Source organism: Lissotriton vulgaris, chromosome 7, assembly GCF_964263255.1.
Source record: "Lissotriton vulgaris chromosome 7, aLisVul1.2, whole genome shotgun sequence".
NCBI lineage: Eukaryota > Metazoa > Chordata > Amphibia > Caudata > Salamandridae > Lissotriton > Lissotriton vulgaris.
Genome location: NC_141695.1, coordinates 1,030,312,285 through 1,030,326,876, shown reverse-complemented (window position 1 = coordinate 1,030,326,876; position 14,592 = coordinate 1,030,312,285).

Here is a 14,592-nt window from a genome sequence, read left to right as displayed (position 1 = left end):
TATATATATACATATATATATATATACATATATATATATCAGTAGGTTTTATTTTACCTGCATTTAAGTTGATGAAGAGCTTCAGGCAACGTGAGCATCTTGCATTTCAGCTGTAATGGGGAATTCACACGGAATAGTATGTTTTCCATGTTTACCAATTGGGTCAGTGGGATGGGCTATTTAACCTATGAGCTATGCATTGCCAAACTAGATTGACAAAGGCCTCTTGTAGGCTGAAACGCGTCTCTCCTTGTGCTCGTGATTGAGGGCGTCCTGCACTAAGAAATAAATGCCGAATCCAATGCCACTTTGTGTCCGTGCCTGCTTTTCCATGGAATTTCTGTGGGAGTTGGGTATTTTGGTTCATATATATATATATATATATATATATATATATATATATATATATATATATATATATATATATATATATATATATATATATATATATGAAAAAACAATCCTGTTCCGTCAATGGGCGGCGGAACTAAAAAGTCTGGACCTCCAAAAGCCTCTCTTAATGTAGCGAAAATAGAGCAAAGAAGAATCACTCCTCAAGTGAGTTGCAGGATGGCGATTTATTCAATACAAAGACGACGCGTTTCACTCCACTAGGGAGCTTGTTCACATAACGCGCTCTGAAACGTAGGAATATTTATAGTAACAATAAAAGTGGGACAATACAAAAAAGTGTGCACGCCCTCTCTGCATTCATGATAGAAATAGTGGACAGACTAAACTTATATGCAAATGCAAAAATAACAAAAACATACTAATATTTACAAAGTAGGCTTGCAATTCAACAATAGATACGGCAATCAAATTGAGACATGATCTATATATATGTGTGTGTGAGTGTACTGGGAGAAAGTGGATTATTAGTTAGAGTGGATGATAGTGCTCTTCAAATAACAATGGCACTATTCCTTAATAGGTCCAATTAGGTCTAAGTAACTTAAACCAGAGCTCATCCCTTGGTAGCTGTAGCACGGAGCAGAGAAGCATAATTTAGGAGAAATGTGTAAATCATTTACCAGTAACAGAATAGTTAAAAAATAGACAGAAATAGGAGGGGGGGGGGGGGTGTCATGGTCAGGTCGGCCAAGGTGGCGGTCGCCCCTCCGTGAGCTACCGGCTGCCATCCTGGCTGCTGCAGTCTTCTGCTTTCTTCCTAAGCGGGGGTCTCTGTCGTCTCTGGGCCCGGGTGGTGATCTCCTCATCTTCAAAGTGCCTGGGCCTGCGCCGGCGTGCCACAGCTAACATGGCAGCCCAAGCAAGCCCGCCACTGTTAAAGCGTAGATCTCCATTGCGGAAGTGGCCAAAGGAGTTCCACGCAGGGCACCTATAGTGACCTTGGGGCATGCTGCCCGACTGGGTATGAGAAAGTGAAATCCCCCTCGGAGACCGAGGTGCTCGAGCTGTCCCCACGCCCATGCAATCAGCTTGAAATGCTTTGATGACTGCGCATTTGGAAGGGTCCACTGCTGCTGCCCTGTCTTCCTATGGCCGTGGGATTTTCTTTCCCTGCGACGGCCTTCTCTGCGCTGGCATTGGCGCCTTTGGAACTGCGCTGTGAGAGGAGAACGGGAATGTGAGTACAAGCAGGTTTGAGGGTCCATAGCGCTGCTCTTGACCCCGCTACGGACTGTGGTTCTTCTCCCTCAAAAGGCCTGGAGCTCAATCACAGGCCTGCAAGCTTTTCTGCAGCCCCCTGCCCACCCATGGCTCACTGTAATTTTTTGGGGGCACTAAGCATCTGACTCCGTGCCTCTGGCACTGTGGGGGTTGCATGTCTACATGCTGATCTACAGCTTGGAAGCTGGGCAGGGGCTGTGGGGCCTGACTGCTCATGAGGAAGGGAGAGATTCTGAAGTGTTTCGGGAGGTAGTTCCAGGACTTGACTGTGAGGTATGAGATGGAGCAACCTCCTCTTCTGGTTTTCTTAATGCGAGAGAGATGTGCTCTTGCCTGGGACACAGATAGAAGGTGACTGGTGGGTTGGTAGAAATTGAGGTTGAGGTAAGCTGGACTGATGTTGTGGAGAGCTTTGTAGGCGTGGGTTAGTAGTTTGAACTTACATCTTTCATGGACTTAGAGCCAGTGGAGATTGTTGAGGTGTGGTGAGATTTGGTTATTTCGTAGGATGTTCAGGGTGAGTCTAGCGGTGACATTCTGGGTAGTTTGGAGTCGGTGTAGCACACATGCTGGAATTCCAAAGTAGAGGTTGTTTCCATAGTCAAGTCTATTTGTGATAAGAGCCTGGGTGACTGTTCGTCTGGTGATCAGTGGGATCCACATGAAAATCTTGCGTGGCATTCGCAGGATGTGGAAGCATGATGAGGAGATGACGTTTATCTGTCTGCTCATGGACAGGTTGGTGTCCAGAATATTCCTGAGGACCTTGGCATGATCCGCAGGGGTGGGGTCCAAGTTCAGAGGGCCACCAAGAGGTGTCCCAGGGGGAGTGGTTATTGTTGAAGATTAGGACTGCAGTTTCGTCAGTGTTAAACTGGAGGCAGTTGTTTTTCATCCAAGCAGCGGCATTACTCATGCAGTTGGCAAAGTTTGCTTTGGCGGTGCTGGTGGAATTGGTAAGGTAGAGAATGAGCTGTGTGTCATCGGCGTAGGGTAACATGTTGATGCTGTGGGCTCTGATGATATATGCAAGGGGTGTCATGAAGACGTTGAAGAGTGTTGGGCTGTGCAACAATCCTTGAGGTACTCTGCAGATGAGTTTCTTGGGTTCTAAGGTGTGGGGGGAAGTCTAACTTGCTGAGTTCTGTCTGTGAGGAAGGAGGATATATCATTTGAGGGCTGATCCACAGATACCCAAGTGCTGAAGCTTTCTGATAAGTGACTTGTTGGAGACCGTATCGAAAGATGTGGAGAAGTCGAGGAGGATGGGTGCATCTGTTTCTCCTCTGTCGATGATGCATCTGTCATCGGTGGCCACAGTGAGTGCTGTCTCTTTGCTGTGGTTGGTGGGAAAGCCTGATTGAGAGCCTTCTAGGAGTTGATGGAGTTCTAGGTGGTCTACGAGTTGGGTATTGATGACTATTTCAAAGACAAGGCTCAGTAAGACCTGAACCCCAGTAGGACGCCGAGACCGGACAGCTTTCCGGTAGAGTTCTACCATAGGTTCCAGGAAAACACTGATTCCTCCTTTATTGGTGTTATAAAATGAAGTCATAGTGAAGGGCCATTTCCCTACTGAGCTGGGCAAGGCGACCATTGTGGTCCCCTGTGTAAGGCACGTCCTATAGTCCGATTTCTCAATGTGGGTTTATTGTATTGTAGTGTATTGTAATTGCATTTATATAGTGCTTACTACCCCCGATGAGGCGTCAAAGCGCTTTTTCGGCAAGTAGCCGACTACTCCGGGACCCAAAGAGGATTAGTGTTGAATTAGTATGGTGAAACATGTAAGTACATTTTAAGTGGTCGTTAGGTTAGTCAGTTATTTGGATTTGGAATGATAGCAGAAGGATAGAGGAGGAAAAAAGGTTTGTATTTATATAGTGCTTGTTACCCCTGATGGGGTGTTGAAGCACGCTCTTCAGGAAGACCATAAAGGATTAGTGGTGAATTAATATGGTGAAATATGAAAGTGATTTCAGTGGTGGATATTAGTCAGTTATTTGGAGTGAGAAGGATAGCGGAGGGATAAAAGGGGAAGAAAGGTTTGAATTTATATAGCACTTGTTACCCCTGATGGATGTTGACTCCGGAACCCATCAGCATCAGTGTTGAATTAGTATGGTGAAACATGAAAGTAATTCTAGTGCTGGATATGTTAGTCAGTTATTTGGATTGAGAAGCGTTGAGGTGGGGTAGAATAGAGGGAAGAGTTTAGAAAGGTTTGTTTTGGGGGATCGGTATAGTAAAAGAGGTGTCAGATGATGCAAGGAGGGGTAGAGTAGGAGAGAGTCTAGAAAGGGTTATGCTGGGGATCATAGTAGGGGTATGGGGTTTGTGATAAATGAGAGAGGGGATGTAGAGGATATATTGATAGATGTATAGGATGAAAGATAGGGTAGTGCATTGGAAATAGTAGTATAAAGAAGTTTGAGATGAGTCAGAAGGTTGGGTTAGAGGATATATTGAGCGAAGTATAGGCTGAGAAATAGGGTAGTGCATTGGAAATGCTAAGTTAGAAGAAAGTGATAAATATATAGATACATAAGTACACTGAAAGTATATAGATGCATAAAGGAGGTATGTATATTGGGCAGCATTTCTGGCCCTGGTCCTGGTCAGTCTCGAACAGGCTCAAACAGGCAATTGCCCTTGTCCTCACCGCCCTTAAGCAGGTCAAACAGGCAACTGCCCTTGTCCTTTCCGCCCTTAACATGGTCAAACAGGCAACTGCCCTTGTCCTCTCCACCCTTAACAGGCTAAAACAGGCAACTGCCCTTGTCCTCTCCGCCCTTAGACTCAACGCCCGGGCTGAGACGCCCTAACCATGGCTTTTTATAGCCCTAGTAATCAGGTGACCCTGTCAGCCAATGAGAACCCTAGCCCTAACACTATCCAATCACACTAGCCCTACAAATCTAGAACCAATAGGAGACCAGGACCCTTCAGCCAATCTTATCCCTAGTCCAAGCACCCAATCAGTTCAAAAACCCTTTACTCTATGTCCAATAGAGGTCCTAGCCCTACCAGTAGTCCCAACCCAAGACCAAGAAACCAATAGCACAGGAAGCCCTAGTCCCTACTTCCAATAGAAAGCCTAACCTTACTCTTAGTCCCACAACTAGTCCAGCAACCAATCACACCAGAAGCCCTAATCGCTACTTCCAATTAAAGGTCTAACCCTAGCTCTAGTCCAACCCTAGTCCCAACAACCAATAACACAGGAAACCCTAGTCCCTACTTCCAATAGAAATCCTGACCCTAGCTCTAGTCCCAACCCTACATTGATTGAATCACAGACCCATAAACCAATCAGAACATGGTGTCTGGTAGGCTTTGACTTGATTGATATAAGACCCTGCCCTTTTCAAATGTATAGAGGCTTCTACATCTCAGTACTTGCATTTTTTTTTAACTACACTCCAAGTGCTAGGAAGCATTTAAACAGCGTTAGTCCCTTTATTTCCATCTTTTCCCCAGAAAATTGGCTTCTCTTTTTGTGAGGTGCCCTTCTTGTAGCAGAAAAAATGCCACTATAGACCATCTTAAGTGCTCTCGCCCAGCGAGAAGATCCTACAGTGCAAAAGGAGGGTTAACTATTGCGGCTTGTTAAGGTGAGCAAGCAGTTTTTCAATATGACTTACTTGCTTGTCTTAGGCTGCTCAGCCTTGGCTTGCCACTAATTTCCTTTCAGGGAACAGCCCACTGAGGTTCAAAACCAAGTTACGGTCCTGACTTTCAGTTTTTCGAATGGGGACAATGTATTCAATCAGCCATAATCCATTCTGGAGTCCCAGGCTGCACCTAATTATAGAGGTACATATAGCAATTAAGTCGCTGTCGAAATTTTCTGGAGAATGTGCCAATTTACAGGACCTGGGACACACTACATCCAAAAGATTTTGGGGACACCGCTCAATCATGACCATAAACAAGAATATCTCCTGAGATGTACAGGCTAGAGAAAAAGTCCAAGCAATCCCAGAATCAGGATAACCTCTATCCGTCAACAGAACTGGAACACATTTTTAAGGCGTAATTGGAAGGGTGACTTGGTCCCAAAAGAACTAGGAATTGGGGCTGGGGTAAATACAGGAATGAAAGCTACAGGGCTGATTGTAGATGGCATAGGCTCAGCAGTTCAAAGAATAACACTAGAGACTGACGAGCCAGATGATGCAAGACTTCCATCTACATTCTTCGTTCCTTTCCATGGGCAGCCGCAACCCGATACGGAATCCGCCATTAACATTTTCCAGTCATCTGGGTCTAGTGTAGATCCTAAAGAAGACCCTTTGGCCTTCTCAGGATGGAGAATCTATGAACAATCGCCCAGTGCTACGATTGCACAAGTGACATGTGATTACTGCAGACTAGTTAGGAAGCAGAACCTACAAATCTGAGTCGGGAGCTAGCATGGAGATGAGCCTTATCAGCCAAAAGCAAACATGATCAGCTTGTGCTCGTGAAATACGCACACAGGGTGCAATGGATCTCACCAATCTACTTGTAACGCAAATAAACCAAGGTATATCATTCATACATGCAGCAGACAAGATTACATCTAAGGCACCCGTTACAGGGTCTAAATTGATCTCTTACTGGTCAGAGCTGGTAGCCAGTCTAAGCCATGTGGATAGACTAGAACTGTGCTTCAAAGTCTGTAATGAAGACTGTATTGAGGGGGCAGTAGCCACACTCACTGATAAAGGGGTAAGCTTTGGGTGCTCTACAGGCATGAAAGTCCAACTCTGAAGCAGACAAAATTGAACCTCCAGTGAGCACACAATGGTCACTAGAAAAAGCACAAAGGGTTGACAAGGGCAGCACGGTTAACTTTTATCAAGTAACTGCGAAGTCTACTGCCTTTCTCCTTATAGATTTCAAAAAGGCCTTTGACTCCTTTAATTGGAATTTCCTATGGGATGCGCTTGGTCACCTTGGTTTTGGGCCCTATTTTATTACCTATGTTCGGACATTGTATGTTGGACCCATGGCTTGGATACAGGTGAATGGGGTCCTCTTGCGGGCATTTTCAATTCAGCCTGGTACAAGGCAGGGTTCTCCTCTGTCCCCTCTTCTATTTGCCCTAGCAATAGAGCCACTAACAATGTGGGTTCACTGCATTGTACAGATCCAGGGGTTCCAAAGGGGGCACGCTGAGAAGAGGATCGCCTCGCCCCAAATGTGGATGATGTTGTGGGTTTTTTGGCTGACCCATGGAGGTTGGCCCCCGATTACTCCATATGCTGGACCTATATGGACAGACTTCTGGCCTACTCGTCAATACCTCTAAATCCCTCCTGATGCACCTGACATATGGCGCACAAGATCACAGTTGGCAGGCCCGTATATACCTCTGTAGATTATGCTTCCTTTACCTCTGCATTCACATTTCGCTCCTCCCCACTCTGCTCTTGGTCCTTGAACCTGATGCCCCTAGTCACCCAAATGAAGAAGGATCTAGAGAGGTGGACTTCTCTGAAGCTTAGTATTATGGAAAGATCCACCCTGTTCAAAAAGATGGTTCTGTCACGTTTCTCATGTTTTGCTACATTTTCCCCTTCCCTCTCCAAGAGCTGGTTTACCAACATGCAGGTAGAGGTGCGTTACTTCTTGTAGGCTCATCGGGTGCTGTGTATCATGTTTGGAAAGTGCATGCAATTAACCTCCGATGGCGACCTGGCAGCTGTGGACTTATGATTACATTACTGGACCTCTCAACTTATGGTCCTGAATGATTGATGCTTCGGTGACCAGTGCTACAGAGTGGAGCTGACATTTATGTTATGGGAGACGGTTGTAGATCACTTATACGGCGTACGGATTTCTTGCTCTCTCCTTGACCTTACGAGGGTGGTGTTTGAGACATGACAGTCGGCACTGAGGTGGAACAATTGGGGTGGGAGGCTTACTCTCCAAACTCCCCTTTGGAGAGGCATGTGGTTTAACCAGGTGGTTGCATTGGCAGATTTTGGAGAAGTGGGACCTTATTGGTATTTCTCACCTGGGTGAAGTATGGCAAGGGTTTGCCATGCAATGCTTTCAAGATCTGCAGGACTACTTATAGCTCCACCGCTCCCAATTTTTCAAATTATTGCAGCTCTGGCATGCCCTGTTGTCTCATCGTACTTTCCATTGGGAGGTTCCTGAATTTAGTCCTATGGAGGTCAGGCTGCTTATGGGCCCTTAGGGTCAAACAGTATTTTCAATATATATCGGTCACTGGTTGCCAATTCTCCGGAGTTGCTCTCCGACGTATGTGAACGCTGGGAATCCTAGGTTGGTATCCTAGGGAATGTAGGGAGGCACTCATTGCACTGATGGAACTGGCTATATACTCCAGGCTTTGCTTAATCCAAGTGAACTTTCACACTATGTACTTGACCCGTTGCAGCTTTGGAAGGGGGTTGGCTCCAGTCCCCCGCTTGCCATCACTGCAAGGCAGCAGTAGCCTACTTCAATCCTGTAGTCTGGCTGTGCCCTGTTGTGCACTGTTACGGGACCCAGGTACTGGGGGCTTTGTCTAACGTGGTGGGGAGACTGGTGGATTGTTCACCTTAAATTGTGAATTCCGAGCCTGCTGGAGGATTTGGGTGGGAGGAGATCTGATAGGTATTGTGTGGGCCCTGGGAAGTCTGCTTGCTAAAATAGACAATGCCCAGAATTGGACCTCAGCCTCTGCTCTGGATATGAAAGCTTAGTATAGGGCCATGGACTGGTACGCAAAGATGTAAGAGCCTGTGTACACAGTGTGAGGCTAGCCCAATATACACCGCGAGATCTGGGAAAATAGGTGGGACTATTTTGGACTCCAGGGATCGTCCAGATGAACATGCTGATAATGTGTAGTGATAAGGTCTTTACTTGGTTGGATCACTTTGCCTGTTGTGTTTTCTCTGTTTGTTTTCTGATGGAAAACTCAATAAAAAAGTAGACAAAACAACTTAATAAAAACCTCACTCCAATTTATGAAATAGAGTCAATTGTAATGAGCAAGTAGACACCAAAATGACAAAAAGCTGATGCAGGGCACCAGAGATATGATTTTTCAAAGTTTTAGATATTTCTAGCGCTACACCGGGTCAAAGTCAAAGGTTGAGCCCGATCACGATGGATTGTGGGCAGATACAGGACCAGGTTCATTCTGGTGGAAAGTTTAGCTTCAGACGTAGTCGTTTTTCTGGAGAAAAGTCTTCGTCAACAAGTTCGTTGGTGGGTCAGGCTGCAAGATGGACCTGAAGAGGGGCTCGCTGATGGTGGCCAGCTGAAGCACAGGTCTTTGGTGGGGTGGGAGGTTTGCGTCTCTTGATGGGTCTTGATGTCAAAGGTGGGAAAACTTTGAGTAGGCAAAGTCCAACGTTGGGGCACAGGAAGGTGTCGTCTTTGTTGGGTTGCTGATCGGTGTTGGTCACGGTGCAGTCCTCCATGTTTGAATTTAGAAACTTTTTTGGAAGTCAAGATCCTTTTAGTGGGGCAAACCAGTAAGTTGAGTCCAACTGCAGTTCGATGTTGGCATCTGCAGCCCGCAAGTAGCCTCTGAGAAACGTGCAGAAAAAGGTTTTAAGTGTCCAGTCTTGCTATTTTAAATAGGGAAAGAGAACACACTAGCGCAAGCCAAGCCAAGTGTCCTGGACCTTTGATGGCACCACTTGATGGTTGGGACTCAATCTCTGAGAAGCCACCAGCAGGGTCCAGGGCAAATCCTGTTGAAACTGGTCAGCTGGGCTGAACAGAGATTTGGGTTTCTTGTAGCTTCTGTGTTCCTTGAGCTGAACTAGAGCCTCAACTAGCCATTGGAGTTTACTCTTCCATCCTGGGTACAAGTGGGGATCAGGCCCAGCCCTTGGGGTCTCTCCATAGGTTAAACAGCAGGTGCAGACCTCCTGTAATCTACTGATCCAGAGGGGTTCTGAAGAAGGTATCCAGGGATGCTACATTTATGACCGGCACCAGCTTGTGTTGGCGGAAACCCTCTGAGCAATAGATAAAAAGTTCCCTGGGGCAACCCTACCCACTTTTCCAACACTTCTTGGGGCTTGGCCCTAAACAATCCCACAGCACAATTCTCTATCAAAATCCAACTCAGAAGAAACTTTCTTACCCTGGGCTGAGCTCTTGCCACATTTTTGATGTGTGTATAGGGAAATGTGAAAAATCCTCTGCAAACTAGTTCAGAAACAGGCTTTCCGTCGACCGGGATTAGTGCCAACCTGGGCACTTAGACAATGGAAGGGGCAGGCCTAGGTATGAGTTACAACTGCCTGTGACTGGGGATGCCCCTGTGAACCTTGTGCAGCTGGTGGGCACATCCCACAAGCCATCATTTTAGGAGGAGGTCATACCTTGTCCTGCCCAAAGCCCTTTTGTTTCCTTTCCAAGTAGCCATTCACACCTCTTTGCAGGTGGCCAGCAGGCTGCCAGGTGACAGGGATTAACTTTGAAAAAGCTATTAGAGGCTTTAGGCAAGAAAACATGGCAATTTCAAACTAGTGATTTAAAAATCCAATTTGACCATTAGATTGTTTTTCAAATTACTATTCATTTGAGTTTTTGCATCATTGTTCTAGCTATTTCCATACTAAAGGTACACATTATAGGGTGTTATAAAGTGCTGTGGTGAAACCCAGTGCTTTGCTATGGGAGAGCCAGCTTGACCACAGTTAAAAACTACTGGAGATTTTTCACTGCATGGACACTTAAAACTTAAGTACACAAGTCTTACTTTTTAAATACTTTGCACCCTGCCCTCTGGGCACTTAGGGCCTACTTAGGGGTGGCTTATAAGTATTGAAATGGAAGGTGTAGGCCAGGCAAAAGTTTTTTTTTTGCCAGGACACATTTGCAATTTTAGAATTACATACCCAGGCTGCAGGGGCAGTCCTGAAGACATGCTTTGCATTGTCACTTTAGTGGCAGCACAATGTATGAGGCAGTCCACTAGTGACTTTTAACTTACACGCCCTTGGTACCCAGGGTACCATATACTAGGAAATTATAGGTTAAATGTGAAAACTAGGATTGTTAACCAATTTGCTAAGTTTTTATAGGTCAAGGCACATATAATTGAGCCTGGTAGGCAGGGTCACAGAGCACAAAGACTAAAAACCAACAGCATCAGTCCTAAAATATAATGGGGTGATCATGCAAAAACAGAGATTTCCTTACACAAACACACACATGCACGCAAACACACATACACATATGCATATACATAGATGTATAGATGTACATATATATACAAATCTCACAATGGCATCTTATACAAATAATTATTAAATACTTGTGTTTACAGCATATAAAATAGTCACAAATCCAATTTAGTACTATTCCTATTGCTTTTGTTAAATAATCTCTGTACCAATGTACATTAAAAAGAAAGTCCATCTAATTTATGTATTGATTTTCCATTTTTGAAATAAGGAATAAGCTTGAGATTTACAGTTATGATTCAGTTGTGAAGAGCCAATGAAAACCTGAGTTTGAGGTCCATGATATGATTCAACTGTTGGTAACTAATATGTATTTTACGGAAAGCCCCCTCTTTTTCAGAGCTGCAACATAATCAATTAGAAAACCTTTTAACTGTCAACAATATTAACCCAGAAGAAAAAGAGGTAACACATACTTAAAAAATCAGACAAAATCATGAAAAATACAGTTCACTGAATTGCACTATCAATATATGCCACTATTATAAAAATGTCCTTCTGATAATTCACAGCAGTACTTCAAAATTCTAAATCCATAGCACATTTTCATTTATAAGACAACTCTATATTGCAAGAAGTTGCATGTTGAATTGAACAGTATTAATTAAAATTAATGACTATCATATTAAGATTCACTTTAACATTTCTTTTGTCAATAGTTAGAAAAATCATACTTATCAAAATTGACCAAAACAAGCTTCTGTTGATCTTGTGCTGTGCTCTCAATTAACTACGTAACTTTTTTTATTTAGTACATGTTTCAATTCCTAAGTATTATTACATTACCCTCTGCTCTCAACACTATATAATATGATTTTGAGTTTATCAGAATTGGGACAGCCTTGTTTTTTGCATTTCGAATGACTATAGTTAGAGAAGGTATGAAGATAGTCTAAATTTCAGTTATTGTAATTCAGAGGGAAATGTGGAGAAACACTTGACCCCAACTATCAATGCATGTACATCGACAATTGTATTAAGGAGGGCAATATATCTTAATGTAACCAGAATTCCCAAGTAGCATCTATTATGAAAGCAAAATAAAATTAATAAAAGGCAAGTTACCTGAAATCACTTGTCACAATACACACAAAAATATTTTTTCAAAGTCAAAAATTATCCTGTTAAACCAATTTTATCCAAAGTTATTTTCCTTTAGAAGAACATGAAATAAAACATGTGTAAATATTTCAATGTTCCCGTATATGCTGCGGATGTAACAGGCTCAATATATACACTGGTCCCTATTGTTTTTACTATAGCCTACCTTACTTAAGGTGTCTGTAGATATTGGATTCTTAAAAAACATTTACCGTAGTTCACTTTATCGGATCCAACAGATGCATCAGGGATTTAATCATTTTTCTTTTTTTTTTGTTTAAATCTTTTTATTGTCATTTTTAGTTTTAGCAGTGCAGTACAACAATAGATACACAACCTCAAATACTGAGGAATAATACGTTAGCAAAACATATGCTGAAGTTGTAGCAGTGATAGCGGGTGAGTACTGTGTACAGCATGGTATAGTAAGGATATCAACAACATTAGAACACCTGAGTGGAGATGCAAGTGGATGTACAACCATCACGTTGAGTATTGTGGCTTCGAACGGGATTCAATTCGTTTTCATGATAGAAAACTTAAATTTCACAAAATTGTATTAAATCAACTAGCTCAGACATTCCCCAAACATAGGGGCCCATTAGGATGGCGGGCGGATTGCCCCTGTCAGGATGGCGGTGGCCACTGCCGGCCTGGCGGGGGAAATTCGCCCGCCATCCTCAGCTAAATGCCCCCGCCATATTAGTATGGCGTTGTGACCGCGGCGAACGGAAAGACCATGTGCCGCTTTTCCGCCCCAGTCGCAAGGAAAAGGTCTAACATGGTGGCGTGTCTATTTGACACCGCCAGCCATATTAGGATGGCCCAGGATAAATGCCTTTCCTTGGCGGCAATGTCGCCACGGAAAGGCATGCGGTCTTCACTTTGGGGTCCCCTGTGGGCCCCCGGAGTGAAGGAGAGGTGGGGGGTGCATAAGGTGGGTACCTGTGGTACCCCCCTGCATGTGCATTAACAAAGCGGCAGGCACCGCGCAGTGCCTGCCGCTTTGTTAATGCAAATGCATTCGTTCATGTTTACCACTGTGGCGGGCGTTGCTGAGAGCCCCTCCCGCCACAATACTAAACATGCAGGATGCGCCCGCCACAGTGGCGGGCGTATCCTAATGCCCCCCACGGGACCCCTGCCCTTATGGCGGGTGGTCCCAAAGACCGATAGAATGGCGGGCTGACTATGTCCGCCCGCCATCCTAATGACCCCCATAGTCTTACATTTGAATCAGACTTATTATAGTAACCAACCAAGAGCCATGAGAGTCCAACTCAAGGGCTTATAGAGGGGTTCTAATATAAATTGACATTTTCATAGCAAATGTACTCAGCTCCAGACTCTCTCAAATCCCCTCATTATATCTCCAATACAAGTCTAAAATGTGATTTAACACTATAAAGCAACGTTTTTATATAAATCCAACTTGACTTAAAGGCTCCTGATCAACTCCTTAGGAAGTCATCCAAAGCATTTTTACCATAAAAACTGTTTGACTGAATCTCCCTTGCAGACTGTGTATTTAGGTATGGGGTTATTAACAATGTTTGACTTGGTTTTGCACGGTCACCTAGAACATTAATATTAGTTTACTTAAGTAAATATTTGTTTAATTATATAAACGTTTACTTAGACATTACACGACTAAGAAACATCCATGTCCATGCTGCCCATTTGCTAACCAGTTGTAAAGGGAACAGTAGTGGAATGTATACAAATCATGGGTGGGTGGAATAAGTCTGTAATGACACACTCCCTATTAAAGTCCACCGGAATATTTAGAGAATGATAATGTTTTGTGTTCTGATACAGAAATTCAGTTGTTGATGGCGGACATATTGCTACGTTAATTCCAGCAATGCAGCAAGTTACTTGTGGAAATTGTGCAATAAGAAAAATTCCACCTTGGTGCCCTAAAGCTCACCAGGTGTATTAGAAAATACTATAGGAATATTGATTTTTAGTAACATGACTTTGAAAAAAGTATTCAATACACTGGACAGTGCACTCTGAGATATTACTCCTTCCAAGACAACAATACCCTAATAGGTGCCTGACAAGATAAGGAGCACAAAACATGAATATGAGTTGTAATGGCTTGGCTTCTATGTGTGTTTCTTTTTCATGAAGGGTCAAGCTCATGTATAAGGCCAAAAATGACCCTACTGCTGAGTCTGTATTTGCAAAAAATTCTCTTCCTCTGTTTGGTGAGAGAGTGTAATTCCGACCCTAACAATCCTCTTCTGTGTCCGTCTCTTGCTCTGCAGACCAGCCAAAGTACACCTTCTCCTCACCACAGCATAAAACACAGCCATTGTGAAAGAAACAGAAATGTTCTGGTCCCCCTTTTATAGTTGCCACCTGGTTGCCACCCGCTTCCACTCGATGGTAATTTGCAAGTGCTGACTGGCCCTTCTGTGGCTATTAGCTAATTTTTCATACATATGATCTGCATATCTCTATTAGTGATTCACAATCAGAAACTGTTGCAAATTAACGAATTGCAAAAAAATCTATTTTGTGTGCAGTTTTAATTACCCCTTATATTATATACCTTTGTACATAAAAATTGTTTAATTTAGCGGCCACAAACTAGTTTGCTATTGGCTTGCGATTTACTCTTTCTTCGCACATAAAA